The sequence below is a fragment of the Lepidochelys kempii genome, chromosome 3 (genome assembly GCF_965140285.1).
Source record: "Lepidochelys kempii isolate rLepKem1 chromosome 3, rLepKem1.hap1, whole genome shotgun sequence".
Taxonomy (NCBI): domain Eukaryota; kingdom Metazoa; phylum Chordata; order Testudines; family Cheloniidae; genus Lepidochelys; species Lepidochelys kempii.
The window spans coordinates 188,062,502-188,071,701 of NC_136382.1; positions in this window are offsets into that span (position 1 = coordinate 188,062,502).

Sequence of the window (9,200 nt, forward strand, 5' to 3'; positions counted from 1 at the left end):
GGTAAATTGTTCCAATGCTTAATCACCATCACTGTTAAAAATTTACATCTGATTTCCAGTCTGAATTTGTCTCACTTCAAATTTCAGCCATGGGATTGTGTTATACCTTTCATAGAAGATTAGGGTTGGAAGAAACCTCAGGAGGTCATGTAGTCCAACCCCCTACTCAAAGCAGGACCAACCCCAACTAAATCTCTGCTATATTGAAGAGCCCATTATCAAATATTTATTCCCCATGTAGGTACTTATAGACTGTAATCAAGTTACCTGTTTACATTCTATTTGCTAATCTAAAGAGAGAGACACAAGGAGTTCCATGACTATAAGGAATGTTTTCTAATCTTTAATCATTCTTGTGGCTCTCCTCTGAACCATCTTCAATTTTTCAACATCCTTCTTGAATTGAGTATACCAGAACTAGACACAGTATTCCAGCAGTGGTCTCACCAGTGCCAGACACAGAGGTAAAATACATTTTCTATTGCTACTCAAGATTTCCATGTTTATGCGTCCAAGGATTGCATTAGCTCTTTTGACCACAGCCCTGTACTGGGAACACCTGTTTAGCTGATTATGCACCCCCTAGCTCCCAGAAAAGAAAACTTTCAGAGTCACTGCTTCTCAGGATAGATTTTCCCCATCCTGTAGGTATGTCATACATTCTTTGTTCCTAGATATATAGAGTTAGCCATATTAAAATGCATATTGCTTGCTTGCCCCCAGCTTGCCAAGAGATCCAGCTTGTTCTGTATCAGTGATCTGTCCTGTGCATTATTTACCCCTCCCACATTTTTGTGCCATCTGCAAATGTTATCCTTTTGATAGTTTAGATGACCCAGTTTCTAGGGAAGTAGAATTAAAGTTCCAAAGTGTTTCAGTGTGATGCCATACCAGAGCGTGCAGTGCAATTCCAGTTGTAGTGAATTCCTGCTGAATTGATATATGAGAAAAAAAAGTTCATTTTAGGAGGGGTCCAGTGTATCTATTCAGAGTGACAAACATCAGATGCTTCACTATAGTCCTGCTAATATCCAAACATAATACTCCACTTTATTTACAAAAAACCTGACACTCTTCAGAAAGCGACAATACTAACATATCTGTAAATGAACAGTAAAGTTTCCGGCTTGTTCCACACAGCCAGATGCTCTTTCATCACTCACTATCTTTGCTCACCCTACCTTAATGCTGCCTCCCCAAACTTTATAAACATAGATACAGAAGTCCCAATAAAATGTCCAGGAACCCAGCAAAATAATTAGCAAAGGAGAACACAATGGCAGACCTTACTGTCTGTTTAAAGCAATGGAGCAAAATGATCAGTTTCTCAGCTCCTCCTTGTTACCTGGCCTTGGCTTGGGTAGGGAGAACTGATTCAATAGAAAACTGGTGGAGGCCACCCTATGTATATTGTTATTGCTCTTCTCAGGACTTTCACCCCTGTGTCTTTTATTTATATCCCTAGTTGACCCTTGTTCTGCCTAGCTCACTGAGTTTTATTATATTATAATGCTGCTTTTATTATGATTTTTAATCCTCCCTCTCACTAGTGCCCGTACCTTCTTATACACATGCATTCCTGGCCCACAAAATAGTAAATATTACTTCTCAGCAAGGCCAGCACAATAACAGGGAAATAATTAGAAAGCAAAAACTTCAAACTTCAAAAGCCATTTTCAGATTTTTACCAAACTTAACAGAAGAAGAAAATAAGCTCTTTCCTGGGCTAAGATACAACATTCAGAACTTAACAGGGATAGATTTCCTTTCAGAGAAGCTACGTGAGGTGTGTGCACATAAGGTTTAGCAATGGAGTGCCACGTTTGCTCCACAATAAATTGCTTTAATTGCGATAATTTTTACTGTAATAACTTAGAAAAAAATGTTTACCCCACAGGTGATATGGTGTTTTTGTTTTTAATCATTTTCCTATGTGAGTTCATTCAAGAATGTCGTGATTGTCTGGTTTCACCTACATAGTTGTTATTAAGGCATTTAGTGCACTGGATGAGGTACACCACATGTTGTGATAGGCATGTATAGAACCCAAGGAAACCCTTGAAATGTGTTTTGTGGGGGGTTTGATCATCGTAGCAGTGGAGACATGTCTGAAGATTTTGCTTCTGTTGTGCTGGAAGGGTCAGGTGCCACTTTGAATTGGTGTGTCCTGGTCTGTGGGGAGCTTGCTTCTGCTGATGAGCTTGGAGGGGGTTGGGGTTGTTTGAAGTCCGGAAGTGGAGGTTCAGGAAATATTTCTTTTAGGATCGGGTTCTCATCGAGTATGGGTTGTAGTTCTCTGTGGCCACTTCACCTTGAATGGTCCCTTGAAATATGTGTTAACTACTTATGCTAAATAATCTGTTACACTCTGAGTAAGTTTCCTAGATGTGAAGAAGAGCTCTGTGAAAGCTCAAAAGCTTGTCTCTCTCACTAACAGAAGTTGGTCCAGTAAAAGATATTACCTCACCCATCTTGCCTCTCTAGAAAAAAAATGGCAGCCAACTGTTCATCTGATGCATAGTGCTCATCACAGAAAGTTCAAACTATATCAAAATGTACATTTTTCATTTGGAAAAACGATATCATGGTCATTAGTTTTGCTGAGCTTGGTGGAGGTGATGAGGGCCAGAGAAGAGCCTGGATACATTGAATAGAAAATACATAGTTATCAGCACAGTGGGAATTTCCAAAGGCACAAAGGGGAGTTAGGGGCACTACTCCCAATGATTTTAAACAGGAGTGGGGGGTGCCTTTTGTACCTGTCAATATGTCCCTCATAATATATAGCAATTACATGCAGTAATTCAGTATATAAAGCAGAGTACATAGCTCACTGCATTTTTCCAATCATAGAATATCAGGGTTGGAAGGGACCTCAGGAGGTCATCTAGCCCAACCCCCTGCTCAAAGCAGGACCAATTCCCAATTAAATCATCCCAGCCAGGGCTTTGTCAAGCCTGACTTTAAAAACTTCTAAGAAAGGAGATTCTACCACCTCCCTAGGTAATGCATTCCAGTGTTTCACCACCCTCCTAGTGAAAAAGTTTTTCCTAATATCCAACCTAAACCTCCCCCACTGCAACTTGAGACCATTACTCCTTGTCCTGTCCTCTTCTACCACTGAGAATAGTCTAGAACCATCCTCTCTGGAACCACCTCTCAGGTAGTTGAAAGCAGCTATCAAATCCCCCCTCATTCTTCTCTTCTGCAAACTAAACAATCTCAGTTCCCTCAGCCTCTCCTCATAAGTCATGTGTTCCAGACCCCTAATCATTTTTGTTGCCCTTTGCTGGACTCTCTCCAATTTATCCATATCATTCTTGTAGTGTGGGGCCCAAAACTGGACACAGTACTCCAGATGACGCCTCACCAATGTCGAATAGAAGGGGACGATCACGTCCCTCGATCTGCTCGCTATGCCCCTACTTATACATCCCAAAATGCCATTGGCCTTCTTGGCAACAAGGGCACACTGCTGACTCATATCCAGCTTCTCGTCCACTGTCACCCCTAGGTCCTTTTCCACAGAACTGCTGCCTAGCCATTTGGTCCCTAGTCTGTAGCTGTGCATTGGGTTCTTCCGTCCTAAGTGCAGGACCCTGCACTTATCCTTATTGAACCTCATCAGATTTCTTTTGGCCCAATCCTCCAATTTGTCTAGGTCCCTCTGTATCCTATCCCTGCCCTCCAGCGTATCAACCACTCCTCCCACTTTAGTATTATCCGCAAATGTTTAATGTTTAGTATTAAATTGTAAACCTTCTAAATTGCTACATCTATGGGACCAAATTATGGGGTGGCGATGTTTTTGTTTTGTTTTGTGTTTTTAGGAGGGGAGGGGGTTGGTAAACAGGCGTGTGTGGAGAAGACAGATAGAGGAGAACAGGGAATATTACAAGGGTGTGAAATCAGTCAAACCATGTCAGTGCATATCTATATCTTTTAGGAAAGACAATAGCAGCAGGAGAAATATGGTACAGTAGCAACAACGTGTGAATTCTCCTAACCACAAGGCTATTATTGCTATTGCTCACCAGTTTCACATGCTCCATTATACATTGATTTCTATAAAAGTAACTTTAGCTCATCAGATGAAATTTAGCAGATTAAATCAAACAAAGGCATATACTGTCTGAATGGCTACTGCCATGTCAGGGGGCAGTCAGTCACTCTGATAGGGTAACTGAAAATGAATTGGTCCGCAGCTCAGACGCTTTTCTTCCAAAGGTGTCAGTTTAGCAAATGTGATGAGTGTGGCAATGCCTGTTCACAGCATGGGACACATTTAATGTTACATCTGAACCATGAGGAGGTAAAAGGATGGTTCAGGAGATTGGGAATACGTACAAAGCCTTTCACTGTTAGATCACTGGTTTGGGTTTGGCCTAAGGCAGTAGTAACTGAAAGTTATTGACATTCGATGTTTCAAAATGCTATATGAAATGCCATGGTAGTCTCAGGTTAAATGTGCACTTCACAAAAACAGCATCCTTCTTAGCAGCAAAGGCCAATGACTGTGGACAGAGTTTTAACTCTTCTCAAGAGATGATCTCTTCAGGAGGGGATGTATAGGGAAGCATGCACTACTTTGGTCTGTCGATAAATAGAGGCCCTCAGACTCCAATATGATCATTCCTTCTCCAAGGGGAAAGAATACTGCTTATTCACAGAAGATGCTGAGACCTGGCAGAGTAGGAATGGGAGGGCATCCCTACAGGTAGGATCACCCCTAGAGCCAGGCAGGATTAAGAAAACAATAGATGGAGGTTAGCTAGGACCAGGGTTTTCCCCTCATCCTCAATTGGTTGAACTGTGGTTTCTCTTTGTATTAGTGCTCTGTTCAGATACAAACAAGAACTGGAAAGGCTTCAAACAGCTCACCCATCCCTGAATGAAGTGACTGAAGAGAACCCATCACGCTCCTGAGCTGAACCTCATTATGAAGGAAAAGTCCCTCATTTTATACCCAATTGATCATCAATATCAAAAATCACAGCAGACTGAATGATGGGGTACCAGAGGAACAACAGCAATACTTACACAGCTTCATTAAATGACTTCAGTCCATTAAGAGGAGACTGTAGTTACCCAGGTACCACAGAAGTCTTGTTAAAGACGATAGATGCAAAATTGAGCAGAAATGAATTACATTACCTGAGGAAAGTGATTGCTGCTCATTCAGTATGTAACTATTGTAATCTGCAGCAAGAGAACCCTCCCTGATTCCACAGACGGATGAAAGATAGATGTTAGCAACATGAACGATATCTTCTTGGCACTCCTTTCAAACTGGCCCCAGCCACATGGATCAAGGCAACGGGTTGTGAGGTGCAAGTTTTGCTTGTAAAACCAAAGAAAATGTTGGTTTCTGGGATTTTTGGGGGTGGGAATTTGCAGGTCTGAGTCACAGGAGACTTGGGGAGTTTCCACACCTGAGCCCACAGGGAGGTGGACTACAGAGTTAGTATAGGGTGTGTACATGTGTTTCAAGAAAGCATGCGCAGGCCCAATAGTAGTTGGTGGCTTTATTCCATGGCTGGGGCTCACTGAGCATGCCTGGCAATCTGTGCTAGTAGTAAGTAGGGGCTGTTGGCATGTATGTTATGTGGTAATAGATGTAGACTTCATAGAATAAGCTGCTTCTTCTTAGCTTATGTGCAACATGCTTCAGGTGGCACATGACCAGGATTCAACTCTGAATTTGGTCCACTGGCTTCCCTGGCCCAGGCACTGACAGGGAGTGTGACATGAATGCTGATCCATGCCCCTCATAGTATAAGCTGATAATATAGGTCACAGGTCAGTACACTCCACTATATGATTAATATGCATAATTGACAAACCAAGTGCTGATCATGCAGAAGATTATTTTACAGCTGTTAACCACTGTTTCACTCATAGAGCAGATTCAATGCAACAGATACTTTACAACACACACTTGAATTTTGGCCCATTTAACTCACTGTTGCTGTTTCTTTCAATATGATAATTAATTAACTTTGTTGATATCATTATAATTATCTCTGCCAGTCAGTCACTCTCTCTCTTTCAATCTAGCCTTGTTCTCATCCTAAATGGGAAAGGGGAGGCAGCACTTTATATCTCAGTGGATTATTTCCAGGTATATTAGTAGCATTTTAGCACTGTGATCACAGGGTTTAATGGCCTGATTTAATTCCAGTGACAGTCATGTTAATAACAATGTCTTTTAAGAAATCCATTAGAAGTCTGTGATGGTAATTTAAAAGTAAAGTCAAACACACTTTTCCCCATTCAATTAAAATCATGTTAGTAACTTTTAGTGGATATATTAAATATATGTGTAACATCTAGCGATGACAGCAATCAAAATTGGGCTCCCATTTCATTAATATAAATGGTATCCACTAAACTGAAATGGACTTCCAACTACGGTACCTCTTTTAAAAAACAAAAAAGCTTTCACAGAGTTACAGGACACTGTACAATAGCTCTCAATGGGCAACAATCCATAATCTATATTTATATTACACAGACAAAATGACATTAAAGGAATATTATTAGGGTTACAAAGTCAAGCAGTTAGAAGTTAGGACCTGCCAGAAATCAGGTTGCTCTGCAACCTTAATTTGGCCCTCTTGTGCATATGTACTGTCAGACCATCTTTAATTGCATGATCACATACTATTTTTTCCACCTGACCTCTGCCTCAGTGTGCAGGGTAGATATGGCTCATTTGGTTGTTCAGTGTGTGGCCCTAGCTATGGTATACTGTACACTGCTCTGAAGACAGAATTATTAATTTCTTCATGGATTTTTTTAAATGGTACTTATCACTACCGTATCCAAGTGTTTCACAAATATGAATTTATTTGCACAACAGCCCTGTGAAGTGAGGGGGTTTGATTGTCCCTACTGTACAGATGAGGAACTGCAGCAGATAGATTAAGGTCAAAAGTACCCATTTAAGACACTTTGGACCTGATATTTCAGCCTCCTTCGTATTATGTAACACTTTGTATGATCAAAGTACATTGCTCATTGACTTCAGCTGCAGTTGTGAGTTCTCAGCCCTTCTGCAAATCACATGTCAGGGTTTCAAGTCAGACATCCAGAGAAAAAGAGAACACAATTGTGAAAAGTTTTATTCATGTTACTTGCCCAGCACCACAAAGAAACTCAGTGGCAGAAGCATAGGGCAGCAATAAACTGCCATAGTCATGATTCCCTCCTTTCTCTTCCTGCAATCCCCTTCCTCATTCACTTCACAAATTCCAGCCTGTGCAACAAATGAGGCAGGTTACAGACAGTAGTCATTAGACCTCCCTGGTTTATTCCCAGGTCAGGTCCAATCTGCACACTGAATGAAGTAGGGGTTCTGTGGGAAAATAGTATATGATCATAAAATTAAAGAATGTATCATAAGTATAAGGGGGACTAATTAAGAATCATAGAATATCAGGGTTGGAAGGAACCTCAGGAGGTCATCTAGTCCAACCCCCTGCTCAAAGCAGGGCCAATCCCCACTTTTTGCCCCAGATCCCTAAATGGCCCCCTCAAGGATTGAACTCACAACCCCGGGTTTAGCATGCCAATGCTCAAACCACTGAGCTATCCCTCCCCCCATAGAGTAATTTTAATTCTGGCATTTCCTAACTTTTCTGTTATGTGATATTAATGTGTGTGTGATTTCCTAGGTTTTTTTTTAAAAAATCAAATTAAACAGAATTTCCATCATGTGGTATCATATTAACCTGTCCCACATGGGTTATCAGCAGCAACGGAACCTTTAGATCTGCTGCATAGACCTCTGCCACTTGAGCTGATGAAATAACAGAAGTAGGTTGAAATACTCTATGTAGCTCAGCACTAGAGGGGGATGGGACCCTTCGCAAATAGCTGTGGAACTTAATGGCAGACAGCAGGGTGATGGTGAGACTCAGGAATCTTGGGTTCCATTCCAGGGTCTGGAAGTAAGTGTTCTCTAGTGGGCAGAGTCTTCCGCCCATCCCCCACAGCTTGATCTCTCATGTCCCATCCCCTCCAACCTGCCCTTGTCCTAGTCAAAGGGGTGAACATAGGGGCACAGACTGCCACTCTGAAAAGGCAAAGTTCACCTCCTTGAAAATATATTAGTTTGAGCCAAGAAAGGAGGAAATAGGGTGGGGGACCCTTCAAAATAACTTTTCCCCTCCTAATAGGATCAGTTCTTACAAACCAACAAACAATCCCATTTCTATTTCTGCTGAGTGGTATTCCTCAATAATTAAAAGACTGTCACAAAAGTCACTGTGGTCAAAGACTCATTGACTTCAGTAGATGGATTTTGGTTCAGGCCCACAGCGTAGAAGGACATTTCATGTCTAGAATATTTTTATTATAGAGACGTAGCCTAGCCTACACACTCCCTGTATCTCTTGGTCCATTCAAGCTCGGCAGAGAGATGGATTGTTTCTTAATTAACATATAGAGCTAGATGGTGGTTTGCCTTTACTAAGGCCTGCAGTGATAGTAAAGAGCCTGCTCCCAACCTGGCAGAATGCAGTTCTAGCATGGCCTTTACACAGAGTCCCTCTGCACAGGAGAACATTGTACTCCAAATGGGGTGGGGAGAGGCAGGGAGAAGGGGAACCCCCCCTTCCATGTTGGCCAGCAGAGCCAAACTACTACACAGGGTGTAGTAGTTCATGTATTCCCTTGTAGCAATGAGAAGCTCCAGGAAACTAGCACTTTATTCCATGAATGCTCCCACAGTGGAAGTAAGATACTCCTTAATGTGTGGAAATAATGGTGGCAGCATTTTGGCCTTAGAAGATATCTTTTAAGGGTCTATGTTTCCAGGTTCTCTCCAAAAGGATAACTACAGAGAAGACAAACTGACTCACACCTCCAGTCTAAGCAAAACACAGGGTATAGAGAAACATGCACCTGACTCTGGATGAAGTTAAACCCCATTGCTATTCATGTATCACTTAGGAAAAAACAAAGTACCAAAAGCTATTTGCAACTAAATATTTAAGAGCTTGCTCCTCAGATCCAGCCAGAGACCAATTTGGTCCCAAGTATCTGATAGAACAGTGCTCCAGTCATGCCCCCTTTCAGTTCTACAAGCATAAAATCAAAGACAGATTACCAGGTGGTGTAAGTCAGTACAGCCCTGCGACTTCAGTGATGCTACCTTGATTTACACAAGCTGAGGACCTGGCCTTTGATATTTGAGA